Source organism: Leptonotus elevatus, chromosome 17, assembly GCF_054856555.1.
Source record: "Leptonotus elevatus isolate MCC_2025b chromosome 17, RoL_Lele_1.0, whole genome shotgun sequence".
In the NCBI taxonomy this organism is placed as follows: domain Eukaryota; kingdom Metazoa; phylum Chordata; class Actinopteri; order Syngnathiformes; family Syngnathidae; genus Leptonotus; species Leptonotus elevatus.
Window position 1 is genome coordinate 9,010,509 of NC_141255.1, and position 17,750 is coordinate 9,028,258.

General features: G+C 41.9%; 1 protein-coding gene across 11 annotated transcripts in view; it reads right to left on the reverse strand.

Moving 5' to 3' along the window:
- LOC147159687 (adhesion G protein-coupled receptor L3) overlaps positions 1 to 14,630 on the reverse strand; it is a 108,697-nt gene extending 94,067 nt beyond the window's left edge. For all 11 annotated transcript variants that reach the window (XM_086058805.1, XM_086058801.1, XM_086058800.1 and 8 more), the window contains exon 1: positions 14,403 to 14,630. The gene's annotated coding sequence lies outside the window, so the exon portion shown is untranslated. The remainder of the gene's footprint in view (positions 1 to 14,402) is intronic.
- Between the last annotated feature and the right edge of the window lie 3,120 nt (positions 14,631 to 17,750).

The window sequence follows — 17,750 nt, forward strand, 5'->3', positions numbered from 1 at the left end:
TACCAAGATAATTATTAAGAATTCAAGTGTGATTATGCTCAAAGCTAATACATTTTCTTATACCACTGTATTTTCTTATATATTACAACTTTCTTGTAAACGTACAGTATAACTTTGTTCTTGTAAAGCTATGGCTGTCTTCTCGTTAAAGTGTGACTTTCCTTCTCGTTACTCTATGACCGTTTTCTCATAAAAGTGTGAAAATTCATACAATTAATATTAAGAGTTCATTTTCGTAAAAGTGTGAATCTTCTTGTAATGCTACAAGATGTTCTTGAAAATGTTCCTTTTTTTGCTTGTAATTTTACAACTTTCTTGTAAAACGTTTGTAAACTGGGGGGTGAAGGCTTGTGAGCGTGTGCGCACGTTTTGAATGATTGAATGATGGTTCAAGATCGCAATCGTCACAAAGACGGTCACCAACAGTTTCGATGTTTTCTTCTTGTCACAAAAAAAAGAAAAATTGTTGGCTACCATAAAACTCTACTATTGTTTTTCTTGTCGCACGGCATGTTCAAAACTTCAATGTAACAAGAAAAACTGTTGGCGACCATTATAACTGTTGGCGAACGTCTTGAACGTCGCCCTTGATCAATCCCTGATAAAAAAAACAAAAAAAAGCATTCGCTCCATGCGCACACCTTCGCGAGCCATCGCCGCTCAGTGAGACAAACTTAAAAGCAAATGTTCACAATCTGTGATGAATCTCATACATCTCCTTATTTCTATTCAATAAAAAACTTGTTTTTCTTATATTACAAAGCTATGACTTCTTGTAAATTCCTATTTTTCTTGTAATATTGCAACTTCATCAACTTTGAGTGACCAAATGTGACTCTCGTAAAATTGTTGTCATGTAACGCTATAGCTTTATGCTTGTTAAATTGTGACTTTCTTCCTATAGCGACGTTATTCATCTCATAATTGAGACGTACCTCTCAAATAAGGCCGACTTTTCCCCCATAAAGCTACGACTTCCTTTTTTTTTTACTTTCTTGTCAGAAAATTGTGACACTCTCAGCCATCGACGGCTGATCACTAAAACGATGGTGTCAAAAATGAGCGCACACAAGTCATTTATCTCCGCAGCAGAATATTGTTATGCGGCTCACACATTTGTCTTTATTTGGAATACGTGCATAACCCAAGCACTGTGATCAACCTTGTAGAAGAACATAAAAGTCAATAGAGGGGAAAATTGTATGGGTGACACGAGTGGGACTTGACACCCGAGGTCCTTGACGTGACTTGGGGGACGGGCAGGAGGCGCACGTCGGGCGCATTTACAATCAGACGTTTAGCATTCAACTTTTTTTCCGCGTTTGTTCCGCGAAGGGTCGGCGGTCAAGGCCGCCGAGATACGGGCCCAGACGAGGGAGGACGCACTCCACACGAGTGCTGCGAGACGAGGATTAGTAGGCCGGTGAGTCATGTAAGTGCTCTACACATGTGGACTTACACGCACGCACGCACGCATGCACACGCACACACACAAAACTGATTAAGAGCAAATAAAGTATTTTAGGACTAAGCCAGCGAAATGTCAGAAAGCAGACAGACAGCGATAGACTTGTTATCGCTTAAGCACACAATAAAATATTTAGCAATTAAGTCATAGAAGGATGAGAACAAAGTTGTCATTTAGTGGGAACAACGTCGGAATTTGACAAGAAAAAGTCAAAGCTTTACAAGGATACAGTAGTAATAATGCAAGAAGAATGTTGCAATCTTACCCAAAATCAGACTTTTACATGTCTGTGGTGAAAATATTACGGGGAATTCAATACGTGCAACATCATTTTAGCGCCACAAATTCATTATTTTTAATTTTATAAAAGCATACATTTATTCATGTAAAGCCACAAATCTCATATAATTCATATTTATATTCATTAAGTTATGACTTTTTGCTAATAAAATTACAATTGCTTGCAAACAACTTAATTAATGTGAACATTAAGACTTCATTCTGGGAAAAGCATGACTTTCATCTCACTTTATTCTCATAAAACTGTGGCTTCTAGTAACATTAAAAATGTCATCACCACAACTTTATTCTCAAAGTCAAGTCTTAGTCAAGGTTACAGGTTACGACTTTATTCGGAGAAAAGAATGACTTTCATCTCAATTCATTTGTATAAAGATGTAACCTTCTCGCGCATTTTTTTTTTTTTATTGTAATGCCACAACTTCATTCTTGTAAAGACAACTTAATTTTTGCAACGCCACAACTTTACACTTGTAAAACCTTGACTGCATTCTTCTTACGACTTCATTCTAAGAAAAGAATGATGTTCATCTTGCTTTATTCTAATATAATATGGCTTCTTGTAAAATGTTTAAAAATTGTAACACCGCTAGTTTATTTTTGTATGCAAGTCACGGCTCCATTCCTTAAAAGTATGATATTGTTCTTATACAGTCACAAATTAGTTCTCGTAAACCTACAACTTTTATCTTTCAAAATTAATATTTATTATCACAATTCAATTCTGTGACTTCTTCCTAGTAAAATTGCAACTTCTTCTCAACTACTTAATTCTACTTTCATCTGGCAAAATTAAGACTTTTTGATTTTGTGAAAAACAAACAAACAAATACCGGTAAACAAAAAACTGACAATATAACACAAAAAAATAAAACAAAATTCTGACTTTTCTTTGGCACAGTGAATTACCCGCACAACCACCACCCCCCCCCCCCCCCCCCTCCTCACAGGGGTCCTGCGCTATCTCGGTTGTCTCCTTCAGTGCCTGAATAGCTGCATTGTGCTTTTGCCCGTTCAAAATTTGAGGACCTCTCTGGCCCTCCGCACACACCTGTCAAGCCATGTCCTTGGCGCCTTGGGCCCCCCCCCCTGCCCTCCACCAACCGCCACCCACCGGCGACACACATGCTTATTGAACCCATGCACTCCAGCACACGCGCACTCAGATAGAATCAAATAAACACGCATACACACACAGGCTTTATTGGAAACACACGCCGATGGGGCACTCCCATCGCCAAAGTTGCATTTCGTGTGCCTCAGAATTTGCCGGGGGTCAAGTTGCATATTTGCCGGGGGGGGGGGGGGGGGGGGGGGCAGGAGGGCACATGAGGTGGGAGCGGCACGCACACGCTCACAAGCGGAAAACACGATTCAGAAGTAAACGACTCGTAACTCGAGCCTGACCTTAAATCATTTGCAGATTTTCTACCTCGTGGGGGGCTCATGTTGGGCCCTTTGTGAGTTATCCACTAAAGGAAAACAAATGCCTCCCTCAAATCGACACCATCGGGGCTATGTGCAAAGAAAACCAGTATCTTCATTCATGCAAACACACTTATAGAAGTAAAATGGCTACTTGCCAAAATAAGTTGCAATTGTAGAGGAACAAAGTAGGAATAAGAGGAAAATGTCCTAATTTGATTGGACTAAGGTCACGAAAAAAAAAAAAAAAAGAAACCCACAAATAATTAAAGGCAATGGCCTTAAACTAATCTGAAAACCTAACCGACTCCAAAACCCCAATCACTGACCCATAACCAAACCCATATCCTAATCGATAACCCAAAACCAAAACCTAAGCGTCAAGCATAACCCTAAAACAAAACCTTGAAACTAAACCAAATCAAAAACCTAACCAGACACTAACACACACTCACGACAAATAAATGCCAAGCATACTTTAATGAAATGACGTTAGTGTGGAAGAATAACTTACCCAGAAAGCATTTAAAACCACCAAGAAGAAAACAAAGCCTTCTTTTCATACACAAATCTAGCAGGTAGGTTCATGCGTCAGGAGAACAATACAGCATGAACGTATTTGTTGAAATGAAATAAGCAATTGTGTCAAGACCCAAATTAATTATACATGCGTTGTGGATAGTAGTACTTAATGATGTCGCTGGCTGGACTCTTACCAAACGCTCTATGTCCATTTCCACATGTACTGCATCAGCGATAACCTTCACCTACATATGCTGTCTGCCTTACACGACACACCAGAGTGCAGCCTCAATGAAACCTCAGAGCCTCAAGGCTATCTGTCCACTAAATCATATTTGTAGATCCATATTAAACACGCAGCCCTGAGGAGAAGTCAGAGCCGTGGCGAGGAATGATAGGCATCGCCGTACCCGCAGGTACGTCTGCGCCGCATTACTGCATGCGACGGTACTGTTTTGACAGCATCTGCTTCCAAGTAACTAGGCAAATCGTGTTTTGTTGAAATAATACACAAAAGCCAAACAACCAAGCCGGTTTGGCTGTTCGAATTCTCGATATGTCTGTTAATCCATCCATACTTTTGTCAAGGAAAAATCTTCAATTGTCCTTTAAAAGTGGATTTAGAGATACAAGGTCTAACAATGCACAAATGCAGGACGAGAACTGATAAAAATGTGCTGCGGGGGTTTACTGTTCTCTGACTTGTTCTTGAACCTTTGCAGCCTTACAATTCTGAAATCATGGTCATTTAATGACTGACCAGTTGGCACACTGTAAACTTTGAGAGCACCGTTTTATCGAATCCAATCCCAGTCTTGAACCTAACCCAACTCTCAACTGTAAACCAGAACCTCTAATCCCAACCCTAACCCAAGTCAACCTCATCCAAAAACCACACAGAACTACCAATCCTAACCCTGAAACTAAATCTAATGCTAGGATGTTATAAGCTTGACTGTAGCATAAACCTAGCTTACTTGAACTGCAGGAATGCTTTTTTTAACACATCTAAACCTGTTATGGTTAAGCGTGTTGCTTTTCTCACTTGTTCTTGGGATCAGGACACCTGAGTCAAATTTCACCAGAATCAGGTAATAATATTTATTTCTTAATATCTATTTAATATTACTAACACAGGACACCGCAGTTTAGGACAGTGGTGTCCAAACTCGGTCCTCGAGGGCCGGCAGTCCTGCAGGTTTTGGATGTTTCTCTTCTCCAACACAGCTGAAGCTCATCAGCAAGCTCTGCATAAGCCTGATAAGGATCTTGTTTATTAGAACAGGTGCGTTGGAGCAGGGAAACATCCAAAACCTGCAGGACTACCGGCCCTCCAGGACCAAGCTTGGACATCCATGGTTTAGGACATGTAAATGTTGGCAGTCAGCATATTTCCTTCTCTGTCCAACCTAGTCGTAAAAATGAGGTTTCGGAATGAGGTTTAGGGGTCATGACATGGGTTTGTCATATTTTGCATGCCATCAAAGTTGTGTGCGAAAACAAATTGTCGCAACGCGTTAACAGACGCAGCGAGACAGATGGCCACCGGAGTGGGGTTTCTTCTGCATGACGAATTGGCGCATCTGCTGGTGTGACTGCACGGGGCTGGCGGTCAGGGGAAGCTCTCAAGAAAACAGGCGGACGTGTCGTCGGAAAACAAACAAACAAAAGCCACGCTGGCGTCTGTTCCCCGAGCGACGGATCACGCAATCACGGTGGCGAGGAGACATCCTGACAACGAACAGGCCTTTTTGCTCCAATGGCAACTTGACCTCGCCATAGCCAATAAACCTAATCTTAACCCCCTTTGTTAAGGAATGACGACGTGAGTGGAAGCCCAAGCAACCCTAACCAATAATCTCTTTGTTAGAGACTGAAAACACTCGGAGAGGGAAGGAACGCAGAAGAAAATTAGACCTAACCTTTACTACTAACCACAGTGTAAACATAACCCGAGCCCACGGTGGCATGGCCCGGAAGCCTTGACACACCTTGTCATCGCCATTGCAGGAACAAAGCCAAAGATTTGTCAGGAACAGATTGAAAAAAGACACAAAACAGTCTCAAGGCAATCTGTTTGCGTAGCCTCTGTCCAGATCTGCCCCGATTCCTTTCCATTTCAATGGCATTTCCTAATTGGATGTGAACGAGGTTTGGCGCACATGCTGTCCCCCTGTAAGGGGGCGGGGAGGGGGAAAGTCAGAGCGCGGAGCCCCCTCTGAGCCCTCCTCCCTGTTTGCCTGCAGTGCAGCGATAGAGAAGGTTACAATAGTCTCTCCCTGCCTCTTTGCAGTGTATCCGCAGACGCGGAGCGGCAAAATCGATGCGCAAAAATCGCTTCATTCCTGCTCAATTTCATCCCGCCAATATAATTAAAAGTGCCTTCCGAAGCAGAGCTCTCTGGGGATTGTTATGACATCGCGTATGCAGATGTTCCAGCCCTCAATATTGGCTTGGATATACACTGTACATTCGCAAACCAATTAGACGCAATGCAAAAGATGCATCAGAAATGAAAAATTGCATCCATCAAAAGCAACACAGCATTTTACACAACTTTCAGCAATGATAACGCAGACTGAAAGGCATAAATTAGCAAATTACCTGCGTGTCACGGCTGGATCCAAGCTGCAGGACCAATTATTTCTGCTACGCCGCAATTGCGGAAAAAGGGCTCTCCAGCTGTGTTCCGACACAAAGCCGGCTCGCCGCGCCAGCCCCAAAACATAAACAAGATTACAAGAGCCTGGCCTTTTGCGGCGCTCATTAGCGACACCTTGGCTAAATGGACCACTGGTGCCGAGTTGCCAGAAGTGGCGCCTGGAAGACAATTCAGGAAACGCCTGAATAGATAAGGAATAAAAGGAACAAAGCAACCCTTGTTGTCTTTGCCAATCAATGACGGGCTGTTCATTAGGAGGGCCTGTTTTGCACTGGGAATTCAAAGAAAATGCAACAATGGAGGTTACAGATAACGCGAGCATTCGGCTGGCCAGAACTACACTAACCTTATTAATCATTACGGGCAGAAATTCCATAAACAGTTGACTTACTTGACCCATTCATCGTTGTTTGGCGTGCATGGCAGTCAATGCAGTAGCCGACGCCTGTTTGCTCTCCGCCGGGCTGACTTTTAACAACATTTATTATGTATGAGAGGGTAAAAGGGGTCCATGAGAAGATTATAAAAGCTTAACATTTTGATGAGATTAATCCCCCTATCAATCGTCGCCTCGCATACAATAGTGAGCTAATTACGGCACAGCAGTCGGCGAGCAAATAATATTTATATCGCCGCTTCTGAGAATCATAAAAGATATACATTTATATCATGGGTTTGGAAGGAGTAGTAAAGAAGTGCCGGGGGGAAGGGGGGGGGGGCTGAAGATAGAAAATGGGCGATTGGACAGGTCAAATCTGACCGTTTGTCATTCTGATCTCTCCAGTAATGAATGGATGCTGTATGGCATCGCTCACACAGCTCAAGCCGTCAAATGTGTGCTATTGCAAGCATTCTAAACTCCAATGGCCGCAGATGGGAGGGGGGACATCCAACATTAGAATGAATATATCACAAGTTAGATATGCAGCAGTCGACGAGTCCCAGAAGCACGAGCATATGATAAGCAAGTTATGAGTTCTAAAGCACGACGGTTGAAGCGTACTTTACTACAACTTGGTGTCAATCATGCATTCCCTTTTGCCGCTGCTACCATATACATACTTGAACAATAGATAGATACGACGTGTCCTTTTTGAGCTGCGTGCCCATAGGTGACACCGGACGGAGCCTGGATTTGGAGAAAGAATTGGAGCGATATCTAGAATGGGGAGCTTAAGGACCTTGATCCACTTTAACACTAACCACCAACTGTAAACCCTAACCCCGGGATTACGCCGCATGCGTTGCGTCTCTGCTCCACTGCGTCTTGACTGCGTGCTCCGGACACGTCAATTTTATGAACAAAACTCGCACAGCTGTGGTCCGGCAGCTCTGTCGCCAACAACTTCCCGCCGTGTCTCGCGTGATCACGTGGCACCAAAAACAACGACAAACACACAAAGTCTGTGCTAACAGAGAAGCAGAAAGAGAGGTGGACTTCCTTTGATTGAACTCACCGTCCACTCCCACAGCTTCTACTATGACGTTCCTTGCAGTATAAATGTTTAGGTTTTCCAAATAAAAAGGATGTGCCGTGTCATATATAATCCACCTCCATTATAAACCTCTCCTCGTTCGCTGCAATGAATTAAGCGTTAAGCATTATGACGTTTTGCTGACGTGATTGCGAAATAGGATCTGGCGAGTATTTTATTCTGAAAAGTAACCGGAATTCTTTATAATGAAAGTGCGTCGGTCTTCCTGTCTCCCGCTCGATGTGTTCTGTGCCAGTTTGCCATTTGCTGACCAAAATAGGTCTATCCGTGAGGCGGGATCCGGCACGACTCAGCTGGTCCGCAGTACGCATACGCAGCAGGTGTAATTTGAACAAGCTGATAGAATGGAAACGAATCGGCTGTGCCGCCGGAGGTGGAGCGGAGACGCAACGCACACGCATGGGGTGTAATCCCGGGGTAACCCTAATCTTTACCCTAACCTACTTGTTATGGAATGACAAAATCTGAAGGTGAGGGCCCGCGGTGGGGGGGGGGGGGGGGGGGTGGATTGGTGGAGGCAGTCTATATTAGATAGTCAGTAGCCCTGCGGTACCAGTAGAACATTCAAATCCACTGAGGATATATTTCAGAATGCTGAAAATGGAATATACGGACAACATTTCATGATTTTTCCCTTATCAAGATAGAGTTACCAGACCAAGACCTGAGCTTGAAACAACCTGCAATAATCTTGATATTGTTGTGAATTCCAGCCAACTTCAAGGTGCATTTTATGTTAACCGGGGCTTTGAAGAAGGTCCAAAATACTCAGTCCCCTGCATTGGAAAGAAAATGAGTTGACATCGCTGCGTAGGAAGCGCCTGCTGCGGGGCTCTCTCGCTACCTGTGTCGTGGTGTGTGCTGCTTATTATTTGGCTGAATGAGCTGCAGTGGCACTCGTGGGGCGGCGTTTTGACATAATGACTGATTACAGTCTTGCGGCGACCAGTTTAAGGAATCCCACAGTTGCCAGCGGCCATTACATCATAGGAACCACTGACAATTGCCCGAATGGTTCTGCCCGGTCGGTGAGTGTAACCGCTGAGATTAGTCAATATTACACAATATTAGGACTGACCGTGAACTGAAACGCAGATATCCATAATAGGAATTCAATGTCGTTTGTCGCTTTAGGGTCACTGTATATTCCCTGGTGTCCGGTAATGTAGAAGTGAGCCAAAACAAATCATAAAAATTTACTGTTTGGACCTCGGAGGCCTCCTAGCTCGCTGTAATTTTTAAACGGGTAGAGAAGAGGACACGAAGTAACGATTTTTCTCCGCTTTTTTGGTGTGATGTATTTCTCGCAAAATGTTGTGACGCTGTCATTTCCTTTGGAGGGCGGAAGGGGAATACACTGCAGAACATGGAATTTAAAAAAGATTTGTTCAAACATAGCAAAACATAAAATAGCTTTGTAACGAAGCTAACTAATGCCATAAAACCTTTCTTTCGCCATCTTGGTGTTGAACTGTCACCGTGTGACAAGACCGTTATTTGCTGTAAATTCACCTATTTGTGTTGCAGGATGCCACAAGATGGCGCCAAAGTCCTGTCTAAACAGGAATTGGTCTCAAAGAAGTGTTCATATTTCAAGCTAATGCTGTACAACTAGTTTAAAACGGTAAAGTGTTTGGGGATCATAGCTTGTAGTAGTTTAAACAAATCAGCAATAATATTGGTCCCTCCCGGATTGCTGTAATACTACTACAGTTTTCCTTTCTTGACAGTTGACGCCACCGACATTTCGCACCCCGGCGACCGCCACCCTGCCCCCCGCGCGAGGCCCGACAGGCGGCTGTAAAGCACGCAGAACAATCTAAGTCTACGGCCGGCGTGTGCGAACAAACAAAAGACGTCAGCATTTTTCAAAACGCCAGCTCCCAGGCAGTCAATTAGTTCCAAGGTGAGGCGAAAATGTGCAGTCCTTTAAGCGGCTTTGCTCCACTGGGGCGGCGCATCAATGCCACCGTCCCCACTCTGGAGGTGACAAAGGGCTGGCAGGGGATGTTTATTTTTCACCGAGAGATCCCACAGCTCAGACGGTGGTAGAGAACGTGCGACCAGAACAGCGGGTGCTTGAAATGCGCTTTTGTTCTTCCCTTTTCTCAACGATACGTCCTGGAAGAACCGCACCTCACACACTCCTAAAATCCAAACTGAGGCTATTGATTAGTAGAATCAATTTGCTCCAAGTCAAAAGCGCTGCAATTCATTCGGAAGCTACAAGTGGAATCAGATTCTGATAAACTCGGCGAATGCGTCCTCCTTTAATGCATTTCAAATGTACCTTGGTTTAATTAAAGCCAGAAGAAAGGGCCGCACATAATACAAGCTCCATTGTGGCGTTATCCACCTGCATGAAAACCTTTTAATTACCCGCCCGCTGAGGCACTCCTGCATTCAGTAAATCTTCTCAAGTATGAATAAGAGAACACTATTTCCATTTAAGGGACATTCAATGGGATGTACAATCAATTGGAATGCTTTTTAACATCAGGAAGAAAAGTCATCATTGTGCACATATTATGGCAAAGGGTGAAAAACGTTGTTTTGGAAGGCGGGCGCTGAAATTTAGACTGTGTTTTGACAGGATGCGGCGTTGAACAGGCACGGGGAAAAGGTTTCGGCTTTCGCAATCTCGCTAATGTGATGAAAAGGGAACACAGTGTTTGTCATGTCCCTAATTTGCCGACTGTGTTGTGAGCATTTCTGCACCTGATATGAGCAAATACAGCAGCCCGTCTTCATCTCTCGTTGCCGGGAAATTAGTGGTCAGATCAGGAGGTCCCGATGGTTTGGGGGGGGGGAGGCGTAAATACGAACCGCCGCTGCCATTCATTTGTATGCGGCTGCAGGTGCACCATCTTATTTTGCATTCAAGCCCAAACCTGCCTCCCAAACAGGCCATAAATTAACTTCCCTTAGAGCTTCAGTCGCGGAGAAGCATTGCATCTTTGTTTCATTTCGCCTCCTTGGTCAGAGGTTGGCAATACAAAAGAGAAAAGGTCAGCAATATTGCCAAAAAAAACGTGCGGAAAACGCATGTGGACAAATATATCAGACTTTTATAGCCTCATAAAGAGGTTGATGGAAGGCGGCTTTGTCAGTTTGATCGCTTTTGGATACCGTCTAACGCTACCTACACCGTTAAATGCTACGCTGACATTTTTGGGTCCAGACCCTCCCATCATATCATCAATAACAGCTATAGTTACCACTTTGATGATGTTTGAGCATGACTAAGTGCTTCGACTCCACTGGAGACAACTTCACAAAGTGTCAAGGGTGACTCGCTCGCAGATGATTAAAACAGCAGCCTGTGACGTTCGAGAAAAAAATGACAGCACCAGCCTTGCGGCTCCAATTTTAACATTGACTGACTCCGTTCCGAACATGACCGAGCAACAATGGATATTTAATTAGCAGCTCAAGCTGATTTGATGGTCAACTGGCAGTGTCATTGGACTGTATACTAAATGTTTAAGAGATCCTTCAATATATACTTGTCACTTAAAAATAATTAAAAAAAATAAAAAACAAACGCCTACAGTGTATGATGATATGTCAATCCAGGATACACCTTGTCTTTTGATATGGTCAAATTCAGTTAAAAATCTGCCACAAGCTTTTAAAATTTGCTTTCAATGGTTTCCAAATGTCATATAACCCCAGAGATGTTTTGTACAACTTTCATTGTATTGCAATTATCGAACTACTGGTCACCTTATCTTTGCTTGATGACTCTTCACATCGTTTGGACAACTGTCGGTTGGTACTACAGCACTAATGGCACCCTTACATTACCTAAAACCTCTGTAAACTCTTGAATAAGCACAATTTAGTGTAACAAACGAATCTAACATGATACTTTTATGCAATTGTGTCTACGTTCAGGTAAGAGCAACATTTTAGAGAGAGTGACATTTCATATTACTATTATCAGTTGCAGTTTACTGCCTGCAGGATGCAGTAATGAGCAAGAAATGAACAACACTTGAATAAGCAACACACGCTTCTTAGCAACGGTGCCTGTGTCACGCACATATTTGATTAAAAACTTATGGTTAATCATTCCTATCACTATAGTACTCGCTAAAGTCACTAAACAAAGAAATATACATTATAGAACACTTAAGAAAAGTGAACTCTGGTATTGAACATAGTGAAATGCATTGTGGGAGTAACCAAATTAATGTTCACGTATGAGGGAATACGTAAAAAAAAAAATAATAATTCTAATTCTGTATTTTTGTATCGTTTGTATTTGTAGGTCTTCGTTTGTCATTGATAAATATCATCTTCAGTCAAACATCTAAAATCAACATTCTGCAATGTCGCAGCCATAAATAAAAACAATGCGATCAAACACGCCGTTCTGACAGACTCCGGCTCTGTAAACCTGTCCAGCATCTCACTCAGTGCTGCCAATGATCAGATATAAATAGGATGGATTTTTTTAAAGAGATGCCAGAAGCCACACATTTTTGCAATTAAAAAAATATATACAGTATATATTGGTTTTTTTTGTTGTTTTTTTTCTTGCAGAATGAAATTTCCAGCTTGGGCTGAGCTTAAGAGGCCAATGGGCTTGTTGGGATGTTGCACATTCCCTGCAGGAAAGAGGCCTACTGTGGTGGTTGCCATGGTGACCCACTTGTTTGCTGGAATTCCAAGCTCCTTGGAACGCTTTTTAGGAGACCAAACATGCTTGGAGATTTATTTTTGCATTAATACGGAACCAAACGTCGTCAATATGAAAAATCGAAAACATGGCACAAGAAATGGAAGCAAAGACTTTCATGCTGCGTATTTTGCCTGGAAAAGGATGACTCATGGGGAACGCCTATCAGGGAGCTTGAAAGTTGTAGAGGTGCGCCAGACGGAAAGCAAAAATATAAGTTGGGGGAAGGGGGGGGGGGTCATGAAACTCTTAAGGGTGGGACCCTCATCACACACAAGATGTTTGCTCTGACCTTGTGGAGCTGAATTGTTGAATTACGAGCTTGTCTTTGAAACACGCCTGCAAATAGTTAACTAGCACAATGTCAAGTGTTGTCCTCCAACCATGATGGATCTCCACAGTTTGCAGTCTTCCATCATTACCTGGAGTTCTGATGCTTCTGAACCAGCATCTTGTCTCAGAATGTCAAAGAAGGTCAAGATGGGCCTACCGGGCCTCTGCTTTGGAATCCAGAAGACTCGTTTTAAAAACCAGTCCTTGTACAATGACCCCGGAAAGGTTGCTTCAAACAAAAATGTATTTTGGGGATATATACGACTGTTTTATAGATCTACTTACGTTCGATTGACGTACCACATAATCAGTAGGACCAGTTTAGATGAGACATTCTAGAAGGTAGTATCAAGACAAATTGGCTACTTTAAACCACAATGACAGTGTTCCTTTGTGTCTTAGGTCATGGGTCTTTGAGACTTTTTTTGTGGGTCTACTCCTGATAAACATGCCTACCAATTTTTGTTGTTGCTGATTGAAGCTGAATTTTTTAAACCCAGCATATTAAGAGTTTTGTGTATACGGCAAATCATCAAACTTGTTTGCCATATTGCGCCCACGTGCTGCCAACAAAAACTCAAATGTTTTGAAAATTTGCATCTCACATCAGTCGAGCACACGAGGTTCCAATTTGGTCGCAGTAGGATAAAATCTCTAGGACATGTTTGCTTTGGCAGTATTGCGCTATTGAAAATAAACAAAAAAAAAAGCAATTTCAGGATGGCCTTCGCACCACAAGCTGCGCTCCTCATCATTCCGAGACACAAAAGCACATTTTTGCTAACCCGGGTGATACATTAACCCGTATTAGTGCTCTCAAACTGTGTCATTGGGGAGCGACTGAAGTGTTTGAAGGAAATGTCGACAAAATGGTTATGTGTCATCTCAAGATGCCTTCACTTTGCCGCTTATCAAATGTTGCCCAATTTGCGGATCGGGGGACCAGAAATGGATCCAGCTCCTCATGGAAAAGCATATTTCTAATTGTCTTGATAAATGAATTATCAACATTGACTTGATGTGTTGTGAGGGCAATAAGTATTCATACGCAATATTTTTCCGGTATCTGAAATGACTTTGTAAACGTAAAGGCCCATTTTGTGTAAACATACAAAGACACCAGATAATCCGACACAATCCCACCGTTTCATTACATTTTCCTTCACAGTAAAAAGTACTTTTGACTCCACAAATGTCCCACTGAAGACATTGCATTCCATTATGACACTTCTCTCTTTGTTTTTGCTTTTGAACTGAGTGCTTTATAAGCAACTTGCACTTCATGTAGATTATCAATGATGCCAGATGGTCCTCACTTTACCTCCTCCCTGGAACTGTAAAGCCACCGTAGTGATGGAATACAACGGACCCCCCCCTTCCCCCCAATACCATGTGAATACACGTACACACGCGCAAATATCAGATTACCACTGAACGCACCGGCGACCCATCTTAATGGCAATTATAAGAAGAAAAAGATAAAGAAGGGCAACGCGTTACTGTCACACTCACCGCGTCCTCCCGATTGCAAGCAGCGAGCTCCGAATGGGGAATCCAAAACGAGGTCGATATCCAGCTCCAGTGGGGGGTGCGTTGCATCCACGCGCCTTACATCCCACGTGCCTCATAAAATAAAAAGGATATCCAGATTTTTATTTGAATTTATTTATTTTGTCCACAAACTGCACGTCTCGCAGGATCAAGCACATTGTGCGCGCCAGCTGAGTCGTATCCAGCAAAGGCTGTGTGAGTGAGAGAGAGAGAGAGAGAGAGAGAGAGAGAGAGAGAGAGAGAGAGAGAGAGAGAGAGAGGTGAAAGTGGGAGGGGGGAAACGTATACACACACACACTAGCTGTGAACTGCCGCTCTCGCCATATACTAGGGCGCCACCTAGCAGTGAACATGAGATGTGCCATCCACAGCTTATATACAGGGGTCCCTATCCCCCACACAAAGATCCACTACAGACATTTGGAATTTGAGGGAAATAAAATTGTCATGATTTGATGACTAAAATTGTAATCTGACAAGAATAAATTTGTAAAATTGGAAGGGGGTGAATAATACGTAAAAGTTGTTTATTGTGTGTGTGTGAAATGCTGTAGCTAATTGATCTTACCAGCTGCCTCAAGCAGACAAGAATGCTGGTTTGCACAAATTGAATGGCTGTAAGACCCTGCCGATTACAAATATGCTCATTAAATGTTTGTATGTATATTTCACAATATTTTTGGTGAATTTGTCATTTTCCAAGTTGTAATACTACACGAGATAAAATTGATTTTTTTTCCCCAAAGCATGTCTTTCCTGCATCTTTGTCCAAAATACAAATTGATATTTTTTTTCTTTTTTGGCATAGCACGACCAGGCAAGTCGTGCCTGCCCACACGGGACGTTACATCACCGCGCCCACCGTAAACTGAAATGGAATGAAAGACGCCCATACTGTCACGAGCCAGCAGCATCCACCTCAACAAGACATATAAAAAAATTATATATATATATAGTCTGCCATATACCTGTATTAAAATACATATTTACAAAAAAGACAAACATAGCCTACTAGAAAATGTTAAGAAAAAATGAAAAATGGCAAAAATAATTAATAAATATTAGACAAAAATCCACAAATACAAGACAATGTACAAAAAACACCAAACAAAATGTTAGTTGGAAAAAAATATTCAAGGAAATATTCAAGGAAATTTGAAAATTCGATACATTTGAATCAGCTTTATATATATATATATATATATATATATATATATATATATATATATATATATATATATATATATATATAGCACTTTCAAAACAATCACAGTTGAAATAAAGTGCAGCACCCAGATAAAAATCAATGAAACACTAAAACGGGTGCAGAATCTAATACAGAGTTGGAAGCCCAAAAAACAAAATGGATTTTAAGTTTTAAAAAAATTGACAGTGAGGGTTGTGAGACATTTAAAGATTTAAAAATGGAATGCAATCATCTTTAAATTAATTTTAAAATTCCCAGGTTGCCATTGGATGGAGGCTGGAAAGGGAGTTATGTGCTCCCTCTTACGGGCTCCAGTTAAAAGGCGAGCCGTATCGTTTGAAATTGACATGTAACAAGGACATGGGTTCTTGTGTGTATGTAAAATATAAATGTCACGTTTGCCAGATGTCTTGTGTCAATGAAGCCGCAGCACCGATTTGGTGATCCAATTTCAAATCTCTGTCCATTTTCAGGATAACAACGCTCATTTGTATGAATTAAATATAAAATGGCTGTGCTTGTAAATGTACCTGTGTAATTAACAACAACAGTATGCTGGCGTAGAAGCCTTGCAGCACTGGAACAAATGAGATTTTTAGTGTTAGTGATAGTGATCTAACGCCGTCACAGGGCTTTTATTGCATGTCAGCCTTTTGTGAATATTGACTGATTCGCTGGCGATGAATCAAAAGACGAGGCAGACGACCGCGCCGGCGTAGCTACTTTAATTCAATCATCGGCGTAGACATATTGAGCTCGCAAACCTCGGGGGCACGTCTTTATTGCATCATATGACTTCATGCACTTAGCCGCTAGTCGTTCTCCCGAGGAGGATATCGCACGGAATAAGTCATTCACACGCACAAGACGAATGTCATTTCGCTGATATCGATGATACTAAGTAAGCCATTATCGGAGGTGTAGCAAATTGCCTTTAAAGTTGACAGCGGTGACATTTTGTCAGCGGTTGTGTGACATTTACAGAATTTAATGGCATACAAATGCAAGTTTTGCTTTGTTGCAGAATGGGTCACTTGTTTCCATTTGTTCTCCACACCACGGCATGAATTGTTTCCTAAGCACACTTAAATCGCACCAATCTCATTTTTTATGGCACATATTTAACTCATTCACTGCCATTGACGGCTATAAACGTCAAACATTCATTTGAACTATTTCTATTAGTTCAAATTTTTTTCCACCATTGTTAACAAGGGTATAAAAACCTAGATTATTTTTTATTGTACTACTAGAACAGATATAAAATGTGTGATTAATCGTGAGTTAACTATTGAATTCATGCGACTAATTACAATTAAAAATTGTAATCGCCTCACTTAAAGATTATTAAAAATTCGGGGCGTCAGGCGATTAAAATTTGTAATCGTAATTAATCGCATGACATCACTAGTTAACTCACAATTAATCACAAATGTTCTAAATGTAGAATAAAAATATATAGGTTTTCATACTCTTGTTAACAAAAGTAGAAAACATTTTAAACTAGTAGAAATTGTTAAAATGAATTTTTGACGTCTATCGCCGTCAACGGCAGTGATTGAGTTAAGTAGCCTATAAGGTTTTACAGTGAAGGTAATACTGCACAAAATAGTACAAGAAAAACCTAAATGTATTCAGCTAAAAAAATTCCAAAATAGGAGTAAAAAAAAGAAAAAGATTGGGGGGGATTGATAGTCCAAATAAAATAAATGGTTGGGGAAAAAATAGCTACATGTAGCAATTTGTCTGTCCTTTACTGCCCCCCAGGTGGCTGAGATGGTAACTTTAGAATTGTAATTCATGCAAATGCTATTGCTATGGAATGCTATTATTCATTAAAATGCATATTACAACTTTTTTTATTATTATTGTTTGTGTGTGTGTGTGGGGGGGGGGGGGCTGGAACGGATTGGTGGCGATGCCGTTGATTTCTATGGAGAAAGATCATTTGAGAGACGAGGGGTTTGGGTTCCAAGAGTGCGCACGGAACAAATCAACTCGTAAATCAAGCCGCACCAGGACAGCCCTTGCAGGGACCAAAGACCGCCACCAGGTGGGGCCTTAACCCCAGTGTCTCAGCCCTCCGCCCCCGCTGGAGCGTC